We start from the raw sequence: 26,584 nt of genomic DNA, 5'->3' as shown, positions 1-26,584 counted from the left end.
CATCATTAGTATATAGGAAAGCAACAGATTTATGTGTATTAATTTTGTATCCTGCAACTTTGCTGAATTCAGATATTAGTTCTAGTAGTTTCAGAGGTTTGTTTGTTACAGGACACATTGAGCTTGTGGCTGCCTGAAATCTGGACTCAGATGCAATTAGTTTGACAAAGTCTTTGTTGTTTCTACTGCAGTAGCTAATTTAAAAACACTGCAACATTTTGCAATCATTTGTTACACAGTTTTACCAGTAAACTTGGAAGCTCGTGTTATATTCTGCTCCAATCAGACTACAAGAGAGAATAACAAATACCACTAAGCAACATATACCAAACAAGAACTACTGAAGAAGTTGAAGTTTAAATGGAAACTGAATCATATTTTAAAAATTGAATAGCCATTTTAACTTTTTTCTTGTAAAGTAAAATTAAAACGTCTTGTAATTTGATGTATAATTTGAAGTATTTGCCTTCAAGCTCTTAATAAGTAGTAAAATATTCATATATTAACTTCTAATAGTCAGCATTGGGATTTTCCACAGTAAGGGACTGAAGACATTCCCTCCATCACAGAGCACTTGAAGAACCAGTTTTGCTGCCAGAGATGGGTGGAGTTTCCTCCTTTTATCCCGGGTGACTAAGATCTGCTAGGCTTCTAAGCTTGGGCAGAGTGGGGTGCAGGGGTCTCAGTTCCTTTTCTAAATTGGTACACCTGCCCTAGAAAACAGTTGGCATTGCTTTGGGAACCTGAAGTTGTGCAAACATGGTGCCAAGCAGCAATGCAAAGGTATGTTCCTCAGAGCACAGAAGCAAGGGCAGATCCCAGAAGTGGGAGCTGAAGCCCTCCCCACACTGCAGGCCGGAAGTTCTGAGAATAAATAAATTATGAACATAACATGTTCGTGTAAAAGCCCTTGTTTTTCTGGTATGACAAAGCAAATAAATTGCAAATTTTAGAAGTTAACACATTTAAAAATACATTTAAAAATTGCCTGTCAAAATATTAACTTTACTGGTATTGAGAAAGGTAAAAAAAAAAAAAGAAAATGGAGCAACCAGTCCAACCCCACATACCTATGTCCTGACAAAATGCCTTGTGACTTGGACCACTGGCTCTACAAGGCTCCAGTACATCTTGTTTTTCATGTCAACCTATTGTTTTAACAAGTTTTATAACCACAATGTTCTACATTTAGAGACTGCTTGGTCAGATAATCAACAGACCAAGACACAACTTGTGACCTGCGCATAAGGAAAATTTGGTGTCTGATAGTTGCCTTTTCCTTATTGCAATACTATATTTCCCACCCCTGGGTGGAGATTTTATATGCTAATGCTACATGAGATGACCCTGCAACATACATGTGTGTATGTAATCCAGTTGCACATGTGCTAATTGAAACCCTGCTCATGCTAGGTGACCTAATTAACGAGTAAACATTTTTGTTCCCCATAATAGGAGCTACCCTGATTCTTCGCCAGGGCTCTCTTAAGCCTCCCACCTTGGTCTATCAAAGTGTTCTTTTTCCTCACTTCTCTAATGAAGTGCAGGGCTTGCTTGCATAATCCTAAATCAAGGTGTTAAAAGGACCCTGTTCTAGTGTCTGCGAGTAACAACAGCAACTGCATAATCATAGCAACTGCTTTGTATGATAGTGACTTAGAATACTTTCATAAAGAATATGTAAAATTGAATAATTTCTGTGAGAAAGAATGGAAGTGAGTCTTCTAGCACCGACCAACTCCTGTAAAACAAAAAATTTATGATAGCTTAGAAAACTTTTCAGCTTCACAGTGTATTATTACTAATGTCTTGTAGAAGTTTTGGGTGTGTCAAATTTCAGAAAATCTCTGTCAGGTCTTTTCATGTATGAGCAGCAAGACTTAAGGGTATTTCATGTTTTGCTGTGCTGTGCTCACTCCTAAATATTCCTTGAATTGATGATGCTCGTTAACCACATTGCTGCCACCAACTTCAGAGGCCTTGCAAATGGCCCTGGTTGTGTGTGGAGGACTGTGAGCACGGAGGGGTCTCGGAGCGGGACGGAGTATGGGAGGGGTCTCGATGGGGAGAGAGTGTGTGTCCCGCCCGTAGTGGAGGGACCCGGGTGTGGGGAACAGACGTAGAGGAGGCCCCACGGAGGAGTGGAGCGCGACCAGGACTTGGGAGGATCCGACGTGAATGGGGCCGGGACGTGGGGCCGGCCGTGGGCGAGGGGGCCCGGGTGTGGGTGGGGCCGGCCGTGGGAGGGGTGTTCAGGCTGCGGGGCAGGCGGTGTTTGTTTTGGGAGGTAAGTTGTGCTCACACTGTCTTTGCCAGCATTGACGTAGCAGGCTCGCTGGAGGACCTCCCACGCCGGTAACATACCGGGTGATGTCTTACCAAGGCGCGAAGAGCTGAGTCGGTGGCAGCTAATCACAGTGACAGCTCCCGCCGGGGAGGTGAAGTCCGGACTTAGATTTCGTGCTCGCAGAGCCGGGGTAGCCAGCGCGGAGCGGAAGTCCAGCGGCTCGCGCGACGGTGAAAGTCCTCTGTAGCTAGGTGCGTTGCTAGCGAACCTCGAGGCCGGAGCCAGCGCTGACGCGACCGGAGGCTCCCCTAGCAGGGGCCCGGCGACCGGTAGAAGCCGGGGAGCAGGGGTGGGTGCTGGCCGCCGCAAAGCCCACGCAGAGCCGATACGCGGCGGTCCGTACAGACTCGCCGGGGTCCACGCCCCGCCTTCCGGGCTCCGCGTCTCCGCGGTTGTCTACGGAGGGTGAGCGGGTGACATCCTGACAGCTTCCCTCACTCTCACAAAACAACCGTATCTTTTAAAACCTCATTGTTGTCAAAAGTGGAGTCGAGATCACAGGAAACCAATGCACAACCGTGGTGGTGGTGGTGGGAGGGCTAGGGCCCGGAAGTGGGGGCGGCGGCGGGGAGTCAGCGGAGCCGGGAGGGCGAGAATGGGGGGCTGGAGCCTTGGGGCGGGCTGGCTGGGGCAGCGCCCGCATGTGGGGGTCTGGCTCAGGTGGCGATCTGAGCTTGGGGAGGCTGGCGGTAGAGGGGAGTCTGGCCATAGGGAAGTAGGGGCTTGGTTAAGGCTGGGGTGTGGGCCCCCAGGCTTAAGCTTCAGTAGCACAGGGATGTTCCCACCAGGACTGCTTTTAGCAGAAAACTAGAAACCATGTTGATCCTCACTGACAGGAGGTTAATGACTGCATTTTTGTGGGTTAGAACTTTATTCTGAAGCAAAGGAATGAACTAATCATGTATATGTGCACGGATAAGGTAAATACCAGTGTATCAAATAAAGCAAAGGTGTACAAGAGTATAATTTATGTATAGTTCGAGATTGAATATATATTAAGACTATAAATGAAAATACTGGAATAATCATTTAAAGAGTGAACAGTTGCATACAGGGGTGTTGATGAAAAATTTATTTAAATAATCTTGAAATAAATAGTTTTATTTGAGCCAAACCCACAACTTATAAGCTCAAGGAAAATATAACTCCTAAGGGTGATAGATGTTCCAAAGGGCCCAAGTCACACAAACGTTTTATATCCTCCAGGAGACAAAGAACTTAAAGGAGAACCTTTCATTTACATAAGCTGTGATGCAAAGAAAAGAGTGTGTGTATGGCTGTGGTGAAATACATCTTTGAAATAAGGGGAAGGGCAAACATTCTTGCTTTTAGCAGGAATGCAGATGCCAATTGTTTAACTCTAAACAGGTGTCTTGCCAATGGGTTTCAGACCTGGGTAAGTTCGCTATGGATTCAGTGTGACCAAAGAAAATGACAGCAAAATGTTCTTGGGGTGAAAGGGTTATACCCAACTTTATTTCCAGGTGGCAGGTCAGTCACTAAAATCCCATTCACTCAGAGCAAGTCTGCATGCAGCAAGCCGGTCTCTGCCTCTGGGCCCCTCTGTCCGCACAGCTGTCCCGCACAGCCATCCTGCACAGTCGTCCCACACAGCCGTCCTCTGGGCCTCTGTCCTCGGCGCTGCCATCACCCCAGCCTCTGCTCTGCTCTTCTGCAGCCTTGCAGCCCTGCCACCGTGTCATGCCCAGAACACAAGGCAGAGCTCTTTTTATAGAGTCAACAGCCATGTATGGCCCACAGGTTTGCAGTGAGCTAGTTGACCAGGGCCAGATGAGAATCCTGGCCACAGAAACTCTCATTTTATCCATAACAGGTATTCTGTGTGCATGTTATTTAAATTTTGATGGATCTCATGTTGAGACTCATTGAATGAAACCTTCAATACTTAGGCCTTAGAAATCTCTGTGGTGGTCCCTAGCATGGTGGTTGTCTTTTCTTTAATTCACAGGGGTTATTATCTCTGAAAGACAAGAAAGGGAACCAGTCTGTGTGGACAGGGAGGCTTCACCTGTCTCACTAACCATGAGTCTATTAAACAGGTGCTGCCTGTTCCCTTTATTGTACTTTATCTTGAGCAAGAAAATCAACCAGAGCATAATTAAGACTCTTCTGGAATGTTGGGCAGGAGCAAAGGGACTGCTAATTTGAGGAAGGCCTGCAGGTGTTTCAGGGGACGGGTCACCCGGTTCTGAAATGGGAATAGAGGGATTATTCTGAGGATCAACATCCAGCATTTGGGCAGCCTGCACTTTATGAGGAATGGAGGGAATGTTCTGAGGACTGGCAGCCATGGGCTGGGCAGGTGAAATTCGTGGAGAGGAGTAAAGAGGAAGAAGTGGAGCAAGTGGTGTGGAGGGGTGAGGAGGACAGACTATTGATGGGATAGGACGTTTGAAAGCCACAGTGGCCAAGTCTCACATCTCAAGTCTGTCAAAGTCTCTCAAAAAATTAGGTACGACCTGTGAGTTTAGTAGTATTGTGTGGATTTACAGATGAGAAACTGCAGTTTGGAGATTTCAAGTGAACTCTCCAAGGCCAGTCTGGCTCCAGAGTTGCTGGCCTTAACTCTGTTCAGTACCTATGGATAAAATGAAAGGTCTTGTGGCCAGGATTCTCATCTGGCCCTGGTTGGCTAGCTCACTGCACATGTGTGGGCAATATGTTGCTGTTGACTTTATATAAAGAGCTCCACCCAGGAGTGTGGGTGTGATGCGGTGGCACAGCTGCAAGGCTGCAGGAGAGCAGAGCAGAGGCTGGAGTGGTGGCAGTGCCTAGGACAGAGGCCTAGAGGATGGCTGTGCGGGACAATTGTGTGGGCAGAGAGGCCCAGAGGCAGAGACTGGCTTGCTGCATGCAGACTCACTCTGAGTGAACGATGGGATTTTAGTGATTGACCTGCCACTGTGGAAATAAAGTTGTGTATAATCCTTTCACCCCAAAGAAACATTTTACTGTCATTTTGTTTGGTCACATTGAATCCATAGTATCCATAGTGAACTTGCCTGGGGCTGAAACCCATTGGCAAGACAGTATCACGCTCTGGAGATTTCAAGTGAACTCCCCAAGGTCAGTCTGGCTCCAAAGTTGCTGGCTTTAACTCTGTTCAGTATCTATGGATAAAATGAAAGGTCCTGTGGCCAGGATTCTCATCTGGCCCTGGTTGGCTAGCCCACTGCACACTGAATCCTTACAGCAGCACCATGAAGTTGACCCTGTCAATATTCTAGTTTATACTCAGGAGTGGACACATAGAAAGGGTAAGTGGTGAGATTAAAAGTAGAATCCAGAAGGTCAGGTTCTTTTATCTGGGCCTCCAGGCCATAGACAATGGCAGTGTTTGAAGAAACCTGAATGTGGCCTAGGGGAAGGGTATGAGAAGAATACAGGAGAATGTGAGGGTGCTCACACCCCTACCTTCCCAGCCCATCCACTGTTAACTCACCCTGCATTCTCCCAGAGCTGTCCAAGTGCCAGCATAGAGGAGGCAGTCCTGGGTCTGATGGTGAAGCAGTAAACTGAGCAGCGGCACACAGCCACTAAGGCTGCGGACTCTCCAGCCTGGGTTAGAACTAGTCCTGTTGTTCAGTTTCCAGGCAGGGGTCTTCAGCAAAGTCCAGGGAAGATCACTGGGCCTCCCAAATCACAGCTCTTTATCAGCCTCAGCAGGACAGAGCCAGTAGGGAGGAAACCCATAGTCTTGTTTTCTCCTAGACAAGTGCTACAGACATTCTTATGTACATGAAACTATACATTATGTGGCATATCAAGCAGACATACTCCACCAGGAGAAAGAGAAGGGGTTGAAGAGACAATGGCAGCCAGATTTGGGAAGCTGTAAACCTGGACCTACCAGAGAGGCAACACCCTAGCCAGTCCTGGGGAAAGCCTGGAAATCAGCTAATTTGTACCAGTGAATGCCAGGATGGACTAGCATGTAGAGTGCACAGGACCTTCTGGAAGTGGCTGTTCAAATGGGGCTTGGAGGACTGCCTGGAAGTGCCCAGAAACAGCAGGAATAAGGGCTCTTCCTGCCAGAGGCCTCTCCTGCCCGGCCCCTGTGTGTCTGTCTTTGAATCCCTTGGTGTTGCTCTCTGGGTCTCTGTGGGTCCCTCTCTCACCCCTCTGGGTCTCTGAGTTTGCATCTTCATTACTTCTGTGTCTTTGCTATGTCCAGGTGCGTCTCAGTGCTTCCCTGTTTTCTTGTCTCAGAAATTTCTGGGGCTCCAGATGTTTTCCTTTGTGTCTTCCTCAAGGCCACAGTCCCACCCAGCATGATTCCAGTGGTTAGTTAATTTTTTCACCCCCAACCCCAGGGCTGTCTCTGGGGCTTAGCGGCTTCTGAGTCAGGCAAGTAAAGATGTTGGATCCCAGGGCGATTTTCAATTGCGGGAGACAGCATGGAGTCCACCTGCAGTAGCCACCAGGTGGCACTCAAGGACCATGTCAGCATTACCACTCTCCTCTGAGACACTTACGGATAAAATGAAAGCTCCTGTGGCCAGGATTCTCACCTGGCCCTAGTTGGCTAGCTCACTACACACGTCAGCAATACATTGCTACTGACTCTATATAAAGAGCTCTGTCCAGTGCTCTGGGTGACACGGCTGCAAGGCTGCAGGAGAGCAGAGCAGAAGCTGGAGTGGTGGCAGTGCTGAGGACAGAGGCCCAGAGGACAGCTGTGCTGGCAGAGAGGCCCCAGAGGACAGCTGTGCTGGCAGAGAGGCCCCAGAGGACGGCTGTGCACATAGGCCCAGAGGCAGAGACTGTCTTGCTGCATGCAGACTTGCTCTGAGTAAATGAGATTTTAGTGATACCTGCCACTGTGGAAATAAAGTTGGGTATAACTCTTTCACCCTGTCTTGGCAATGGGTTTCAGCCCCAGGCAAGTTTGCTATGGATTCAATGTGACCAAAAAAATTGACATCAAAATATTCTTGGGAGCGGAGCCAGGATGGCGGCGTGAGTAGAGCAGTGGAAATCTCCTCCCAAAAACACATAGAGCTATGAAAATATACCAAAGAAAAATCTTCCTAAAATAGAGACCACAGGACACAGGACAACATCCAGACCACATCCACACCTGCAAGAACCCAGCGCCTTGCGAAGGGGGTAAGATACAAGCCCCGGCCCGGCGGGACCCGAGCGCCCCTCTCCCCGGCTCCCGGCGGGTGGAAAGAAACCAGAGCGGTTTTTTTTTGGCAAGTGCTTTTTGGAAGCCTTAAAGGGACGGGCCCCCGTTGCTAGGGAGGCAGGGTGGCGGGACCGGTGAGCAGGTGCCTGGGACCGGCGCCTGAGGATAAAGAATATCCCGCGTTTCTCCCTGCGGGACCGGCGGGCGGGTGCCTGAGACCAGCGCTTGAGGACGGAGGAAATCGCGCGTTTTTCCCCTTTTTTTTTCTCTTTTTGGCGAGCGCTTTTTGGAAGCCTTAAAGGGACAGGGACCCCGGTGCTAGGGAGGCAGGGTGGCGGGACTGGTGAGCGGGTGCCTGGGACCGGTGCCTGAGGACAAAGAATATCGCGCGTTTTTCCCTGTGGGACTGGTGGGCAGGTGCCTGAGACCGGCACCTGAGGACGGAGGAAATCGCGCGTTTTTCCCCTTTTTTTCTCTCTTTTTGGCGAGTGCTTTTTGGAAGCCTTAAAGGGACAGGGACCCTGGTGCTAGGGAGGCAGGGCGGCGGGACTGGTGAGCGGGTGCCTGGGACCAGCGCCTGAGGACAAAGAATATCGAGCGTTCCTTCCCTGCAGGACCGGTGGGTGGGTGCTTTTTGGAAGCCTTGAAAGGACAGGGACCCTGGTGCTAGGGAGACAGGGCAGCAGGACCAGTGACCGGGTGCCTGGGACCGGCACCTGAGGACAAAAAAAAAAAAAAAAAAAATTGCGTGTTTTTTCCTTTTTTTTTTCCTTTCTGTTCCCTCTCTCATTGCTGCTGTTGTTGTTTTGGTTTGGAGAGTGCTTCTTGGAAGTCTTAAAGGGGCAGGACAGGTCACTTAGACCAGAGGCAGGGAATCTGGGGATCTCTGGGCACTCTAACCCCCTGGGCAGCAGGGAGCACAGAGGCCCCTTACGGAGATAAATAGCCTCCCGGCCGCTCCCCCTCCAACAGGGCTCCACCATTTTGGAGGAACAGCCCCAGCCAGGCCAAGCCCACAGCAACAGCGGAGATAAACCCCAAAGCAACTGGGCAGGAAGCAGAAGCCCTGTCTGTGCACAGCTGCCCAGCACAAGCCACTAGAGGTTGCTATTCTCCCAGGAGAAGGCCACAAACCAACAAGAAGGGAAGCTCTTCCAGCGGTCACTTGTACCAGATCTGCAAACTATCTCTATCACCATGAAAAGGCAAAACTACAGGCAGACAAAGATCACAGAGACAACACCTAGAGGGAGACAGACCTAACCAGTCCTCCTGAAAAAGAATTCAAAATAAAAGTCATGAACATGCTGACGGAGATGCAGAGAAAAATGCAAGAGCAATGGGATGAGATGCAGAGAAAAATGCAAGAGCAGTGGGATGAAGTCCGGAAGGAGATCACAGATGTCAGGAAGGAGATCACAGAAGTGAAACAATCCCTGGAAGAATTTATAAGCAGAATGGATAAGATGCAAGAGGCCATTGAAGGAATAGAAGCCAGAGAACAGGAACGTATAGAAGCTGACATAGAGAGAGATAAAAGGATCTCCAGGAATGAAACAACACTAAGAGAAATATGTGACCAATACAAAAGGAATAATATTCGTATTATAGGGATACCAGAAGAGGAAGAAAGAGGAAAAGGGATAGAAAGTCTCTTTGAAGAAATAATTGCTGAAAACTTCCCCAAACTGGGGGAGGAAATAATCGAACAGACCATGGAATTACACAGAACTCCCAACAGAAAGGATCCAAGGAGGACAACACCAAGACACATAGTAATTAAAATGGCAAGGATCAAGGACAAGGAAAGAGTTTTAAAGGCAGCTAGAGAGAAAAAGGTCACCTATAAAGGAAAACCCATCAGGCTAACATCAGACTTCTCGACAGAAACCCTACAGGCCAGAAGAGAATGGCATGATATACTTAATGCAATGAAACAGAAGGGCCTTGAACCAAGGATACTGTATCCAGCACAACTATCATTTAAATATGATGGCGGGATTAAACAATTCCCAGACAAGCAAAAGCTGAGGGAATTTGCTTCCCACAAACCACCTCTACAGGGCATCCTACAGGGACTGCTCTAGATGGGAGCACCCCTAAAAAGAGCACAGAACAAAACACACAACATATGAAGAATGGAGGAGGAGGAATAAGAAGGGAGAGAAGAAAAGAATCTCCAGACAGTGTATATAACAGCTCAATAAGCGAGCTAAGTTAGGCAGTAAGATAATAAAGAAGCTAACCTTGAACCTTTGGTAACCACGAATCTAAAGCCTGCAATGGCAATAAGTACATATCTCTCAATAGTCACCCTAAATGTAAATGGACTTAATGCACCAATCAAAAGACATAGAGTAATAGAATGGATAAAAAAGCAAGACCCATCTATATGCTGCTTACAAGAAACTCACCTTAAACCCAAAGATAAGCATAGACTAAAAGTCAAGGGATGGAAAAACATATTTCAGGCAAACAACAGTGAGAAGAAAGCAGGGGTTGCAGTACTAATATCAGACAAAATAGACTTCAAAACAAAGAAAGTTACAAGAGATAAAGAAGGATACTACATAATGATAAAGGGCTCAGTCCAACAAGAGGATATAACCATTCTAAATATATATGCACCCAATACAGGAGCACCAGCATATGTGAAGCAAATACTAACAGAACTAAAGAGGGAAATAGACTGCAATGCATTCATTGTAGGAGACTTCAACACACCACTCACCCCAAAGGATAGATCTACCGGGCAGAAAATAAGTAAAGACACACAGGCACTGAACAACACACTAGAACAGACGGACCTAATAGACATCTATAGAACTCTACATCCAAAAGCAACAGGATATACATTCTTCTCAAGTGTACATGGAACATTCTCCAGAATAGACCACATACTAGCTCACAAAAAGAGCCTCAGTAAATTCCAAAATATTGAAATTCTGCCAACCAATTTTTCAGACCACAAAGGTATGAAAGTAGAAATAAATTCTACAAAGAAAACAAAAAGGCTCACAAACACATGGAGGCTTAACAACATGCTACTAAATAATCAATGGATCAATGAACAAATCAAAATAGAGATCAAGGAATATATAGAAACAAATGACAACAACAACACTAAGCCCCAACTTCTGTGGGATGCAGCAAAAGCAGTCTTAAGAGGAAAGTATATAGCAATCCAGGCACACTTGAAGAAGGAAGAACAATCCCAAATGAATAGTCTAACATCACAATTATTAAAACTGGAAAAAAAAGAACAAATGAGGCCTAAAATCAGCAGAAGGAGGGACATAATAAAGATCAGAGAAGAAATAAACAAAATTGAGAAGAATAAAACAATAGCAAAAATCAACGAAACCAAGAGCTGGTTCTTTGAGAAAATAAACAAAATAGATAAGCCTCTAGCCCAACTTATTAAGAGAAAAAGAGAGTCAACACAAATCAACATAATCAGAAATGAGAATGGAAAAATCACGACAGACTCCACAGAAATACAAAGAATTATTAAAGACTACTATGAAAACCTATATGCCAACAAGCTGGAAAACCTAGAAGAAATGGACAACTTCCTAGAAAAATACAACCTCCCAAGACTGACCAAGGAAGAAACACAAAAGTTAAACAAACCAATTACAAGCAAAGAAATTGAAACAGTAATCAAAAAACTACCCAAGAACAAAACCCCGGGGCCGGACGGATTTACCTCGGAATTTTATCAGACACACAGAGAAGACATAATACCCATTCTCCTTAAAGTGTTCCACAAAATAGAAGAAGAGGGAATACTCCCAAACTCATTCTATGAGGCCAACATCACCCTAATACCAAAACCAGGCAAAGACTCCACCAAAAAAGAAAATTACAGACCAATATCCCTGATGAATGTAGATGCAAAAATACTCAATAAAATATTAGCAAACAGAATTCAACAGTATATCAAAAGGATCATACACCATGACCAAGTGGGGTTCATCCCAGGGATGCAAGGATGGTACAACATTCGAAAATCCATCAACATCATCCATCACATCAACAAAAAGAAAGACAAAAACCACATGATCATCTCCATAGATGCTGAAAAAGCATTTGACAAAATTCAACATCCATTCATGATAAAAACTCTCAGCAAAATGGGAATAGAGGGCAAGTACCTCAACATAATAAAGGCCATATATGATAAACCCACAGCCAGCATTATACTGAACAGCGAGAAGCTGAAAGCATTTCCTCTGAGATCGGGAACCAGACAGGGATGCCCACTCTCCCCACTGTTATTTAACATAGTACTGGAGGTCCTAGACATGGCAATCAGACAAAACAAAGAAATACAAGGAATCCAGATTGGTAAAGAAGAAGTTAAACTGTCACTATTTGCAGATGATATGATACTGTACATAAAAAACCCTAAAGACTCCACTCCAAAACTACTAGAACTGATATCGGAATACAGCAAAGTTGCAGGATACAAAATTAACACACAGAAATCTGTAGCTTTCCTATACACTAACAATGAATCAATAGAAAGAGAAATCAGGAAAACAATTCCATTCACCATTGCATCAAAAAGAATAAAATACCTAGGAATAAACCTAACCAAAGAAGTGAAAGACTTATACTCTGAAAACTACAAGTCACTCTTAAGAGAAATTAAAGGGGACACTAATAAATGGAAACTCATCCCATGCTCATGGCTAGGAAGAATTAATATCGTCAAAATGGCCATCCTGCCCAAAGCAATATACAGACTTGATGCAATCCCTCTCAAATTACCAGCAACATTCTTCAATGAATTGGAACAAATAATTCAAAATTTCATATGGAAACACCAAAGACCCCGAATAGCCAAAGCAACCCTGAGAAAGAAGAATAAAGTAGGGGGGATCTCACTCCCCAACTTCAAGCTCTACTACAAAGCCATAGTAATCAAGACAATTTGGTACTGGCACAAGAACAGAGCCACAGACCAGTGGAACAGATTAGAGACCCCAGAAATTAACCCAAACATATATGGTCAATTAATATTTGATAAAGGAGCCATGGACATACAATGGCAAAATGACAGTCTCTTCAACAGATGGTGCTGGCAAAACTGGACAGCTACATGTAGGAGAATGAAACTGGACCATTGTCTAACCCCATATACAAAGGTAAACTCAAAATGGATCAAAGACCTGAATGTAAGTCATGAAACCATTAAACTCTTGGAAAAAAACATAGGCAAAAACCTCTTAGACATAAACATGAGTGATCTCTTCTTGAACATATCTCCCCGGGCAAGGAAAAGAACAGCAAAAATGAGCAAGTGGGACTACATTAAGCTGAAAAGCTTCTGTACAGCGAAAGACACCATCAATAGAACAAAAAGGAACCCTACAGTATGGGAGAATATATTTGAAAATGACAGATTTGATAAAGGCTTGACGTCCAGAATATATAAAGAGCTCACACACCTCAACAAACAAAAAACAAATAACCCAATTAAAAAATGGGCAGAGGAACTGAACAGACAGTTCTCTCCAAAAAAGAAATACAGATGGCCAAGAGACACATGAAAAGATGCTCCACATCACTAATTATCAGAGAAATGCAAATTAAAACTACAATGAGGTATCACCTCACACCAGTAAGGATAGCTGCCATCCAAAAGACAAACAACAACAAATGTTGGCGAGGCTGTGGAGAAAGGGGAACCCTCCTACACTGCTGGTGGGAATGTAAATTAGTTCAACCATTGTGGAAAGTAGTATGGAGGTGCGTCAAAATGCTCAAAACAGACCTACCATTTGACCCAGGAATTCCACTCCTAGGAATTTACCCTAAGAACGCAGCAATCAAGTTTGAGAAAGACAGATGCACTCCTATGTTTATCGCAGCACTATTTACAATAGCCAAGAATTGGAAGCAACCTAAATGTCCATCGGTAGATGAATGGATAAAGAAGATGTGGTACATATACACAATGGAATACTACTCAGCCATAAGAAGTGGAAAAATACAACCATTTCCAGCAACATGGATGGAGCTGGAGAGTATTATGCTCAGTGAAATAAGCCAAGCGGAGAAAGAGAAATACCAAATGATTTCACTCATCTGAGGAGTATAGGAACAAAGGAAAAACTGAAGGAACAAAACAGCAGTGGAATTACAGAACCCAAAAATGGACTAACAGGTACCAAAGGGAAAGGAACTGGGGAGGATGGGTGGGCAGGGAGGGATAAGAGGGGTATTAAGATTAGCATGCATGGGGGGGAGGGAGAAAGGGGAGGGTGGGCTGCACAACACAGAGAGGACAAGTAGTGACTCTACAACATTTTGCTAAGCTGATGGACAGTAACCGTAATGTGGTTGTTAGGGGGGACCTGATATAGGGGAGAGCATAGTAAACGTAGTATTCTTCATGTAAGTGTAGATTAAAAATTAAAAAAAAAAAAAAGAAAGAAAGAAAGAAAGAAAAGGGGGATTACTCCTTAACAGGATAAAACTATTGGTAAATCAAAGATCAACGCATGCTTTAAATATCCTTAATGTTGATCACTTAAAGGGTGTCAGATGATCAGCTATGGAGGTACTTTTTTCTGATAATATTCCTTTCTCTTAATTAAAAAAAAAAAAAAAAAGCAATTATTGTGTGCTGACCTCCAATGAGTTCTGCACAGTGGTATAGAGGGCATGTCAAAGTGTGGGCAAAGGGTCTGTTTGTTTCTATGCAGAAGATCAAGGCCTAGCTTGGATACCCAGAAAATGAACTAAGATATGATATGAGGAGGAGCTTCCGGCATCAGCACTCTCTGGGGGACTTGTGCCGGGGGATGATCATCAAAAAGCCTCCACAGGGATCCGGACGATGCTGCGGTTGTGGCTGCATCCAGCCCACCGTCTCCTGGACTTGCCATAGGAATGAGGAGGGAGATGTCTAGGCTGGCATGTGCATACAGTGAGACAATGAATTTGACCGGATCTGTACTGTTGGAACTCAACCAGGAGTTGGGAGGGGTGCAAGTTGTAGCACTCCAAAATCTCATGACTATAGACTATCTATGGTTAAAAGAACATATGGGATGTGAACAGATCCCAGAAATGAGCTGCTTTAATTTGTCTGATGGTTCAAGTACAGTTGGACAATATCCATCATATCATAGATAAATTTTCACAAATGCCTAGGGTGCCTAAATGGTTTTCTTGGCTTCACTGGAGATGGATGGTAATTATAGATTTGCTTTGTTTATGTCACTGTATTCCTATTATGTTAATATGTGTGTGCAAATTAGTTAGTAGTTTAAAACCTATACATACTTAAGGTACTCTACAAGAAGATATGTCAAAGAAATAATCAATCCTCCCATGTTTCCTTCATATGCTACATCTATAGCTTTTCTTCTTCCTTCCTAATTACAACCCTTAAATAGAATTCGTGCCTCATATCGAATTTACCGAGTATCATAATTCCTCCAGGTGGTAAAGATACCTCGAGACAAGTGCTGGGCATAGAAGCCACAGGGCATAAATGTGCAAAGAAGTAAAAAGCTAACCTTTGCAAACAATATGGCTTCTCTCTCACTTACCAACTTTACATTTCCCTGTATGGCCCCGGAAGAGGACTGGTTAGCCAGAGACGGGTAAGATTCCTCAAGGGAGGAACAACCTAAGACAGGCACAGTCGCAGGGGGGCCATCAGGTGAGAATTTGGGGATCAACAGAGGTGAGGCTCAGAACCTCACCCCCCTGCGTTGAGAGAAATCTTCTGCATCCGTGGATGTCTTGCTGCCCTTGTCTAGCCTGGATTAATACTTGGTCCATAGGCACACACCTGATCATCTGATCATCTACATTTGCCCTCTTACAGCACTAAACTATGTTTTCTACCTTTATCTTGCATCTACCTACCACTTCAGCATTTTATTAAAAATAAAAATAATAATAATAATAGGAGAAATGTGGGATCAACATATAAATCAAGTACAAAAATCAAACGAATATTCATATTTGACCTGATTGTTTATAGGTCATAATGCATGATCAGAACCGAAAGTTTCTGTGATTAATGCCCTTGTACTGTTCACCATGTAAGAATTTATTCACTGTGCAAGAATTCGTTCACCATGTAAGAACTTGTTTGTTATGCTTCAGAAGATTGGAGACTGACGAGAATTAGGCTTGAGATGGATTAATGATTGTACATTGAGCATTGACCCCCCTATACTGAATTTTATTGTTGTTAACAACCATTTGATCAATAAATATGAGAGATGCCCTCTCAAAAAAAAAAAATATTCTTGGTGTGAAAGGGTTATTCCCAACTTTATTTCCAGGTGGCAGATCAGTCTCTAAAATCCCATTCACGCAGAGCAAGTCTGTATGCAGCAAGCCGGTCTCTGCCTCTGGGCCTCTGGGCCCGCACAGCCATCCTCTGGGCCTCTCTGCACAGTTGTCCCACACAGCTGTCCTCTGGGCCTCTGTCCTCTAGGTGCTGCCACCACTCTAGCCTCTGCTCTGCAGCCTTGCAGCCGTGCCACCATGTTGCGTGCAGAGCACTGGGCGGAGCTCTTTTATTAGAGTCAACAGCAATGTGTTGCCCACAGGTGTGCAGTGAGCTAGTCAACCAGGGCCAGGTGTTAATCCTGGCTACAGGAACTCTCATTTTATCCACACACCCCAAGAACGTTCTACTGTCATTTGTTTGGTCACATTGAATCCATAGTGAACTTGCCAGGGGCTGAAACCCACTGGCAAGACACACTCCCAGATTAGGGGCAGTAGGTTTTGGGTGTCAGCAAATTTGTTCAAACCTGAAGTTTTCTTTAAAAATCAGGACTAGCCCATTAATTCTCATGACATTTAGAAGGTTTATTGAGTTACTTATATGCCCAATGATCCTTGTTGGGCCCTAGTTCCCTCTCATTTGGGAATAATAGGATAATCTACCTTAGGGAGGTAATCTGAAATGAGATCACCTGCTCCATACTTAGTGCTCAATGCCTACTGAATACCATTACCATTATTCTTGTATTTCTTATCCATTTTCACCACTGGATCATGTTACCCTGTCGCATCAGTGTTCCCACTGGTGCCATCAGCATGGAAAGGGCCAGGGCCATCAATGGCTTGACCTAGTTGGAACTTTAAGGGAAAATCTTGCCTTCATAGCATCCAATTGCCTTGACAAATTAATTTAAGTAACCATTAAGTATCTGAATATATATCTATTGAATCACTGTGTATGTCTTATCTGTCAAGAAATAAAAAAATAATTTCAATGTAGTATCCATTTAATATTTAACCACTGTATACAAGCAAATGTCTGTCTTTACCAATCAACAGAGAAATGTGTTGTATATTTGAATATCTGTACATTTGTCCACTTAGAATTAATGTTAGCCCTATTCTACACTTTTTCAATATTTATGTAACCACTGTATTTGTCTAACCATTCTACCTGTTTATATATAATTTTTATCAAGCTGGTCTACATTTCTATCCATTAGAAGATAGATGTGTAATACATTTCTTGCATAGATGGCACATCAGATTCCCTCCATGTTTTGTAAAGTGCTTTATATACTGTCTGCTCCACACCGCTGACGTGTGCCCCTTGCCAGGCTCTTCATGAAGACCTTTTGGAACAGGCTCCTTCTTTTGGCCACTATAATCCAGAGTTTGTGATCAGAGGGTCCCACCCTGTAATGGTGAGCTTTGGTTTTCTCGTTTGTAGAATGGGCCTAAGAGGATTAGTGTTATTATTCAACACCCACGGGTTAGTATCTGAAGATAGATGATTTACGTCCCCCAAAATTCATCTGTTGAAACCCAGTTCCCAGTGTGATGGCATTTGGAGGTGGGTCTTTGGGGTCCTGTCAGTTCATGAGGGTGGGGCCCTCATGATTGGGACTGGTAACTTTGTAAAAGTGACCCTGGAGAGCTCCCTTGCTTCTTCCATCTTGGAGGGACAGTGAAAAGCACTCTCTGTGAATTGGGCCCTCACCAGACACCAAGTCTGCCAGTGCCTTGATCTTGGACTTCCCAACATATAGAACGGTGAGAAAGAAATTTCTGTTGTTTACAAGGTGAATTTTTATTGGTATTTTTATTTTAACAGCTTGAATGAACAAAGGCAGTGTCCATTTTGGTAGACCCTAGGCTAAGAATCCTTCTGTTCATGAGTTTGTGACTCTAAAAATGATTACTTAAAAAAACACTTTTTATTGAAGTATGAAACACATAGAGAAGTACATATAAGTGTCCAGCTTCATGAATCTCTACAAAGAGACAGAGCACCCATTGGTATCCAGCACTCAGTTCAGCAACCAATATTACCAGGCTGCAGAGGCCCCTCGTGCCCCTCCCTTCCTCCAAGTAATCACCACTCTCTGACCTTCTAACATACAGATTCATTTTGCTGGTCTTCATATAAATAGAATCAAACAGGATGTACTTACTGTTTTAGGTATTTGTGAGCTTTTCCCATGCAATTGAAGCCTTTCTATTCTTATTACTGTATAGTAATGTATTGGTGTTTTTCAATTTATTTACTTATCAGCTTTGCTGCTGATGAACATTTAGGCAATTTCTGGGCTATTAAGAACAGTGCTGTTAGGTTAACCTCTGATCACCTTTTTTCCCTGTCTGTTATCTATCATCTTTCTCCTGGGTCCATTCACAACAAATGTGTCATTGGAACCACAGGATCTGCATAGATTTTGCCAAACCTGTTCCATGCGCCTTTTTCCAGTTCACTCCACCTTGCAGAGTCCCGCTGCTCACTGACCCCCACAAACCCCCAGGCTTGGTTTTTTCCAGCGTTTCCTTGTTAACCATTTTAGGCGTGAGAGGAGTCTTCCTGCTTTTAATTGGCATGTTCCCGGGTGACTAAAGAAGTGGATCTGCATCCCATAAGCTCTTTGGTCCTTTGTAGCTCTCAGGGCCTCTGAGTCTTCTGTCCCTTCTTCTGTTAGATGGTCTACTTTTCCATTTGATTTGTAGCCATTCTTTAAATATATTTTGGATGCAGTTCCTGCCAATTGCCTTTTCACTCTTAATAGCATTTTTTGATGAGGAGAAATTCTTAAGTTGAAAATATTACTTATCAATTTTTTCTTCCATGGTAGTGCTTTTTTACTTGCTGTTTAAGAAATCTTGGCCTATTTTAAGGTCGTGAAGATGTTCTTTTATTTTTTATTTATTTTTTGACCTTCATATTTAGATCTGCACTCCACTGGAACTGACTTTGTATGGTGTCAGGTAGGAATCAAGGTATATTGGCCCAATACTATTCATTGAAAGATATAGCTATACTTATTTTCCTTTTAACAGATTCAAGATGCTCTCTTCTATTTCTAGTATGCTGTATTTTATGTATCATAAATGGAGATTGTGATTTTGCAAAATGCTTTTTTCTACATCTGTCTTTTATTGTGGTAAATTGCACTTATTTTCAAATGAAACCACTTTTGGACACCTATATGAAACCCCACTTTTTTTTGGATGTAGTATACTTTCTATATAGTGGTATATTTTATATGATAATATTTTGTTAAGGATTTTTTGACACCTGTTTATGAGAGAGACTGGCTATAATTTCTTCTCTTATGATATCCTTAACTATGGAATCAAAATTGTGGGAATAGCATAAGAACATAATTTTTTCTCTTTTTCTGTTATTGAGAACAGTTTGTGAAAGACTGGAATTATTTCTCAAACATTTAAAAGTGGTGAGAAAATATATTCTGACTTAATTTTTAAACAACTTTTTATTTGGGGAAAAATGTTGCAAAAATGAAAAGGTGCACCAGCACCTTTTATCCAGATTCACCTCTTGTTAATATTGTACTCCTGTTTCCTTTGCCACTTTCTTCCTCCTTCTCTCTCTCTCTGTTCTTTTAAAATACTCATCAGAATCTCTAGAGGGAGGGAGAGGTAGAGAGAACCATTTTATGTTACATGATGGCCTCTTACCCCTAAATGCTTCAGTGTGCATTTCCTAAGAGAGATATTCTCCTATATAACCACAGTACACCTGATAATACTTACATTTACACCATTCTTTTAGCTAATTTACTGTTCATATTCCAGTTTTGTCTGCTGACCTAATTTTGTCCTGTAGAGTATTTTTAAAAATTCCCTACAGAGAAGGATCTAGTCTAGAGTCAGATATTGCATGTAGTTGTCATGTCACTTTAGTTACTTTTACTCTGGAATGTTCCACAGCTTTTCTTTGCCTTTTATGACATTGACCTTGACCTTTTCTACACCCCCACCTACATCTTTTTTATTTTTAATAAATAATTTCTTGTTTTGGGTTTGTCTGATGCTTTCTCATGATTAAATTGAGGTGATTTATTCTTGGCCAGAACACTGCGTAGTAGGGGATGTCCTTCTCAGGGTATCAGATGTGAAGTCACCTGGGTCCCTTTCCCCATGGCTGATGTTAACTTAGATCACCTGGATAAGGTCTTGCCTGATTTCTCCATTGTGTAATTATTAATTTTTTCCTCCCTTTCAACTAATAAGCAGTCTGCAGAGAGACACTTTAAGACTATGGAAATATTCTATTCATCATACAAATTTCCCTTTAGCCTTAGCACCATCAATCATTCTTGCCTGACCAAATCTTTACTCTTAATCCTTTGAAATTTCTTATTTATTTCTTTGAAGCACAGCATGCAGTCTGTGGTGTGTTTTCTCATATACAGCAACAGTAATAGTATTATACACAGCAGTAATATAATAGTATAACTCTTTTGGGTTCCCAGACCCAATTCCAATGTGTGTGTGTATGTTTGTGGGGAGGGGGTCTTCCACATATATTAACACCAAGCAATTCTCTAACACCAGCAGAATGTCCAAAAACTCAACTCAATTCTGATGCTATCTGCTTGGAGACAGCACCAGATTCCCCAGGTTAAGGGCTCTGTCCTACAAGACTGCTCTCTACCACTAACTCCAGACACTGGTCACAAGTCCCAGGCAATTACCCGTGCTTCTGACCTGCCAGCTACAGACGGGAGGTCCCCACAACCTTCCCCTTAGGTTCCATTAATTTGCTAGAGTGTCTCGCAGAACTCAGGAAAACACATAACGTTTACCAGTTTAGTAAAGGATATAAGTTAATTGCCAGATGAAGAGAGACATAGGGCAAGGTCCCAAATAAAGGAGCTTCTATCCTTATGGAGCTTGGGGCTGTGCCCAGTGGCGCAAGAATGTGTTCCATTCCCCAAGCATAGGAGCTCTCTCCAAAAGAGAAGCAGGATCTCAAGAGAGCAATAAGCTATTCTCAGGGGTATTTGTGAGGGCTTCATTGTATAGTCATAATTGACTAAATTATTGGCCAGTGGCTGATTCAACCTCCAGCCCCTGCCCTTGGGTGGGGGGTCCAAAAGTCCCTCATTAACATGCCAAAGCACCCATCTCAGCTTTAAGACTGCAGTGTTTTCAGGAACTGTGGATGAAGACCAAATATACTTGAGAAATATGTATTTGGTCATATGAATGACCAAATTTATATTTCTTAGAACTCATTATATTGCATGGTCAATTTTAGTAAATATTTCAAGTGTAATACGGAAAGAATGTGAATTCTGTTGTTGGATTATAGTGCTGTATATATGCCAGGAAGGCCAGGTTTGTTGATTGTGTTGTTCACTGCTGTATCCTTACTGGTTCTTCCCCTGCTCATTCATCAGCCATGGAGAGGGGAGTCTCCTGCCATGCTGATGACTGGCCATTTCTTCTTTGAGTTCTGTTGGTTGCTTTTATACATATTCAAGTTGTTATGGACTGCATGGCGATTTAGGACTGTGATATCTTCCCAGTGGATTGACACTTTGTAATTTTGAAATGTTCCCTTAATCTCTAGCAGTTCTTTTACTCCGATCATTAGTATAGTTACACCACCTTCCTTTTGATTAGTATTTGCCTGGTATACTTTTTATCATTCTTTTCCTTTCAGACTCTCTATATCCTTGTATTTAAAGTGTGTCTTTTGTAAGCACCACATAGTTTTGTTTTGCTTTTTAATCTAGTCTGACAATCTTAGACTTCTACTTGAGCATTTAGTTCATTGCATTTCATGTAGTTCGTGATATAGTCGGGCTTATATTAATCATGCTAATATTGGCTTTCTATTTAGCCTACCTTTCTATTTTCTCTCCTGCTTTTTGCCTTCCTTTGGATTTATCAAATATTTTTTGTTACTCTATTTTTCCCTATTAATTTGTTAGTTGTACATTCCTTACAATTCTCCTTACAATATCTCCCCAGCCTTATTTCTCTCCACAGGCCCACCCAACTCCCAGCTACCATGACATGACTTCTGTGTCCAGTTCTGGAGTCTGCTTTGCCCATGCACAAAGCAGGTCGGACAGAAGGGCCCAGGATTTACTGGTCCTGAGGAACAGCTCTTATCTAGTGACTGGAGTGAACTGGTGGGAAAACATCCCTTCTGGGGGATAACTTGAGGTGGGTGTTTCCCACAGTGTCCCAGAGTTCCCTGGCTGTCTGTAGCTCTGGCTGCATGCAGGATGGTATACTTTATTTGACTGGCTGATTGAAGCATAGTTGATATACAATATTATATTGGTTTCAAGTAAGAATAATGTACTTTATAATGCATGCTTCTGTGGTCCATCCTGCCCCTGCCCCACATCCCCTCTCTCTTTTCAGTTTCCAGGGATGAACTCCCCAATGGCTTGTACTAAATCCTTGTTTCAGGGTTGGCTTCTGGGGGACTGGAAACCAAGATATAGTCTAATACAAATTATTACTTTCACCAATGCTCTGATATTGCTAGAACCTTAGAATATTTTAACTCCATTAACTCCTCCCACCTGCATTATTGCTGTCATTCATCTTAATTGTATGTATATATATGTATTTCCTGCTTATAAAACAGCTTTATTAAGATACAATCTGTATACCATAGTTCACCTACCTATATCCACAGATATGTACAACCATTACCACATTAAATTTTAGATTTTCATTATCTCAACAAGAAAGCCTGTTTCTTGACCTAGCTATCACCTTCTAACCCTTGTCTGCCCAGCTTTAAACAACGATTAATTGACTGTCTCTTTATATATCCCTAGTCTGGATTTCATATGAATGGAATCATATACTGTGTGGTCTTTTGTGACTGGATTCTTTCATGTGGCAGTGTTTTCAAGGTACGTCTGTGTTGTAGCATATATTACCACTTCATTCCTTTTTTTTTTGTATTAAGGTATTATTGATATACACTCTTATTAAGGTTGTGCTTGAAAAAACAATGTGGTTATTACATTCACCTTTATTATCGAGTCCCCCCAATACCCCATTGCAGTCACTGTCCATCAGTGTAGTAAGATGCCACAGATTCACTGTTTGCCTTCTCTGTGCTACACTGTCTTCCCCATGACCCACCCACACCATGTGTACTAAACATAATGCCTCTCAATCCCCTTACCTCTCCCCTTTGGTAACCACTAGTCCCTTCTAGGAGTCTGTGAGTCTACTGTTGTCTTGTTCCTTCAGTTTTGCCTCATTGTTATACTCCACAAATGAGGGAAATCATTTGGCACTTGTCTTTCTCCACCCAGCTTATTTCACTGAGCATAATATCCTCTAGCTCCATGCATGTTGTTGCAAATGATAGGAGTGTTTCTTTGTTATGGCTGAATAGTATTCCATTGTGTATATGTACCACATCTTCTTTATCCATTCATCTACTAATGGACACTTAGGTTGCTTCCATATCTTGGCTATTGTAAATAGTGCTGTGATAAACAAAGGAGTGCATATGTCTTTTTGAATCCGAGAATTTGTATTCTTTGGGTAAATTCCTAGGAGTGGACTTCCTGGGTCAAATGGTATTTTTATTTTGAGTTTTTGGAGGAACCTCCATATTGCTTTCCATAATGGTTGAACTAGCTTACATTCCCACCAGCAGTGTAGGAGGGTTCCCCCTTCTCTGCATCCTCACCAGCATTTGTATTCTTAGTCTTTTCGATGCTGGCCATCCTAACTGGTGTGAGGTGATATCTCATTGTGGTTTTTATTTGCATTTCCCTGATGATTACTGTTGTGGAGCATCTTTTCATGTGCTGTTGGCCATCTGAATTTCTTCTTTGGAGAATTGTCTGTTCATATCTTCTGCCTACTTTTTAATAGGGTTATTTGCTTTTTGGATGTTGAGGTGTGTGAGTTCTTTATATATTTTGGATGTTAACTCCTTGTTAGAAATGTCATTTACAAATATATTCTTCCATACTGTAGGATCCCTTTTTGTTCTGTGGATGGTGTCCTTTGCTATACAGAAGCTTTTTAGTTTGATGTAGTCCCATGTGTTCATTTTTACTTTTGTTTCCCTTGCTCAAGGAGATGTATTCAGGAAGGAGTTGCTCATGTTTATATTCAGGAGATTTTTGCCTATGTTGTCTTCTAAGAGTTTTATGTCAGGTCTTTGATCCATTTTGAGTTTACTTTTATGTATGGAGTTAGACAGTAATCCAGATTCATTCTCTTACATGTAGCTGTCTGGTTTTGCCAACACCAGCTGTTGAAGAGGCTATCATTTACCCATTTTATATCCATGGCTCCTTTATCATATATTAATTGACCATGTATGTTTGGCTTAATATCTGGACTCTCTATTCTGTTCTACTGGTCTATGGGTCTGTTCTGTGGCAGTACCAAATTGTCTTGATTACTGTGGCTTTGTGGTAGAGCTTGAAGTTGGGAAGCGAGATCCCTCCTGCTTTATTCTTCCTTCTCAGGATTGCTTTGGCTGTTTGGGATCTTTTGTGGTTCCATATGAATTTTAGAACTATTTGTTCCAGAAGAATGCTATTGGTATTTTGATAGGAATTGCACTGAATCCATAGATTGCTTTAGGCAGGATGGTCATTTTGACAATATTAATTCTTCCCTACCCAAGAGAATGGGATGAATTTCCATTTGTTAGTGTCCTCTTTAATTTCTCTTAAGAGTGTCTTGTAGTTTTCAGGGTATAGGTCTTTCACTTCTTGGTTAGGTTTATTCCTAGGTATTTTATTCTTTTTGATTCATTTGTGAATGGAATTGTTCTCCTGATTTTTCTTTCTGCTAGTTCATTGTTCCTGTATAGGAATGCAATGAATTTCTGTGTATTAATTTTGAATCCTGCAACTTTGCTGAATTCAGATGTTATTTCTAGTAGTTTTTGAGTGGAGTCTTTAGGGTTTTTTATATATAATATCATGTCATCTGCAAATAGGGACAGTTTAACTTCTTCCTTACCAATCTGGATGCCTTTTATTTCTTTGTGTTGTCTAATTGCCTTGGCTAGGACCTCCAGAACTATGTTGAATAAAAGTGGGGAGAGTGGGCGTCCCTGTCTTCTTCCTGATCTTAGGGAAAGGCTTTCAGCTTCTCACTGTTAAGTATGATATTGGCTGTTGGTTTTTCATATATGGCCTTTATTATGTTGACATACTTGCCCTCTATACCCATTTTGTTGAGAGTTTTTATCATGAATGGATGTTGAATTTTGTCAAATGCTTTTTTACCATCTATTGAGATGATCATGTGGTTTTTCTCCTTTTTTTTGTTGATGTGGTGGATGATACTGATGGATATTTGAATGTTGTACTATCCTTGCATCCCTGAGATAAATCCCATTTGATCATGGGCCAGGAGCCAACCTACTCCACCTGCCTGATAGCACCGCCCAGTAGGCCCGTGGATGGATGCTGCACAGTGGGCCTCCAGAGGGGAAGCTACTGATATCTCTTCTATTGCTTAATTTGATCATTATGCCAATCCGAACAGCCCTCATGAATCAGAACAAGACCCCAGAGAAAAGACTGTTAGGAGTCATAAAGCAACCATAAAACTCAGCTTGTGACCCTGCACATTCCCCTCAAGCTGGTGGGTTATTATCCCTGGGTTAGGAAATAGAAGAAAGTTCAGGTGACTTCAGGGTACATCTCCCTGGCCAATTTGGCCCCCAGGAAAAACAAGAGGTGACAAACATGAGGTGTGGGTCAGGAAAACAGGTAGAAAAATCTTGGTAAATTTCCCTTATAAATCATTACTATAGAAATTACAGTATACATTCTTATAGTCAAGATCAATGGAATGAATGATGCTCATTCTACTGTAAATGGTTTTAGGTAACTATGGAAAAAACATCCCCCAACAGTGAGCCTAAGCAAGAGTCCAGTTAAACAACTTTCAAGACACACTCAGAAAACATTGTGATGCCTTGTGGAAATTTACCCTGAGATTAGAATCTAAAGGTATGAGAGTAATCTTGAAGAAGAAAACGTGATGAACTTCCATAGTTGGGAAAATGGGGAACTTTCCGAGAAGTAGATTATGCCATAAATCACTGAATGACATATGCCTATGATGATTTTATGATGATTTCATGTAACCAATCCCCTATATATTGCCTGAGGTTTCTGTCAATAAACAGGCCAGGCCAGCTTGGCATCTTTGCTAGTGTCTGTGTCCTCACTCATTTGCCGATGCCGTTCCTCCTTCAGGGACTCCTGGACTCGCTGGAGCTGGACTCCAGCAATCTTCCTGATATATTTTTGAATTCGGTTTGCTAATATTTTGTTGAGTACTTTTGCATCTATGTTATTCAGGGATATTCATCTGTAGTTTTCTTTTTTTTGTGGGGTCTTTGCCTTGTTTTGGTATTAGAGTGATGCTGGCTTCATAGAATGAGTTTGGAAGTATTCCCTCTTCTTCTATTTTTTGGAAAACTTTAAGGAGAATGGGTATTATGTCCTCACTAAATGTCTGACAAAATTCAGTGGTGAATCCATCTGGACCAGGGGTTTTGTCTTGGGTAGTTTTTTGATTACCGATTCAATTACATTGCTGGTAATTGGTCTCTTCAGATTTTCTGTTTCTTCCTTGGCCTGTCTTCGACGGTTGTATTTTTCTAGAAAGTTGTCCATTTCTTCTAAGTTGTCCAGCTTGTTAGCATATAGATTTTCATAGTATTCTCTAATAATTCTTTGTATTTCTGGGGGTCCATTATGATTTTCCTTTTCTCCTTTCTGATTCTGTTTATGTGCATAGATCCTCTTTTTCTCTTACTAAGTATGGCTAGGGGC

General features: G+C 42.4%; 1 long non-coding RNA gene across 1 annotated transcript; it reads left to right on the top strand.

Moving 5' to 3' along the window:
* Positions 1-2,298: 2,298 nt before the first annotated feature.
* Positions 2,299-25,942, top strand: LOC118969155 (uncharacterized). Its single transcript, XR_005057063.2, has 4 exons — positions 2,299-2,538; positions 21,777-21,956; positions 22,586-22,663; positions 25,628-25,942. It is a non-coding gene; the product is annotated as an uncharacterized lncRNA (long non-coding RNA).
* Positions 25,943-26,584: the final 642 nt, after the last annotated feature.

Source organism: Manis javanica, chromosome 7 (assembly GCF_040802235.1).
Source record: "Manis javanica isolate MJ-LG chromosome 7, MJ_LKY, whole genome shotgun sequence".
NCBI lineage: Eukaryota > Metazoa > Chordata > Mammalia > Pholidota > Manidae > Manis > Manis javanica.
The sequence above is the reverse complement of the archived record's forward strand: the minus strand, read 5'-3'. Positions and strand labels throughout refer to the sequence as shown.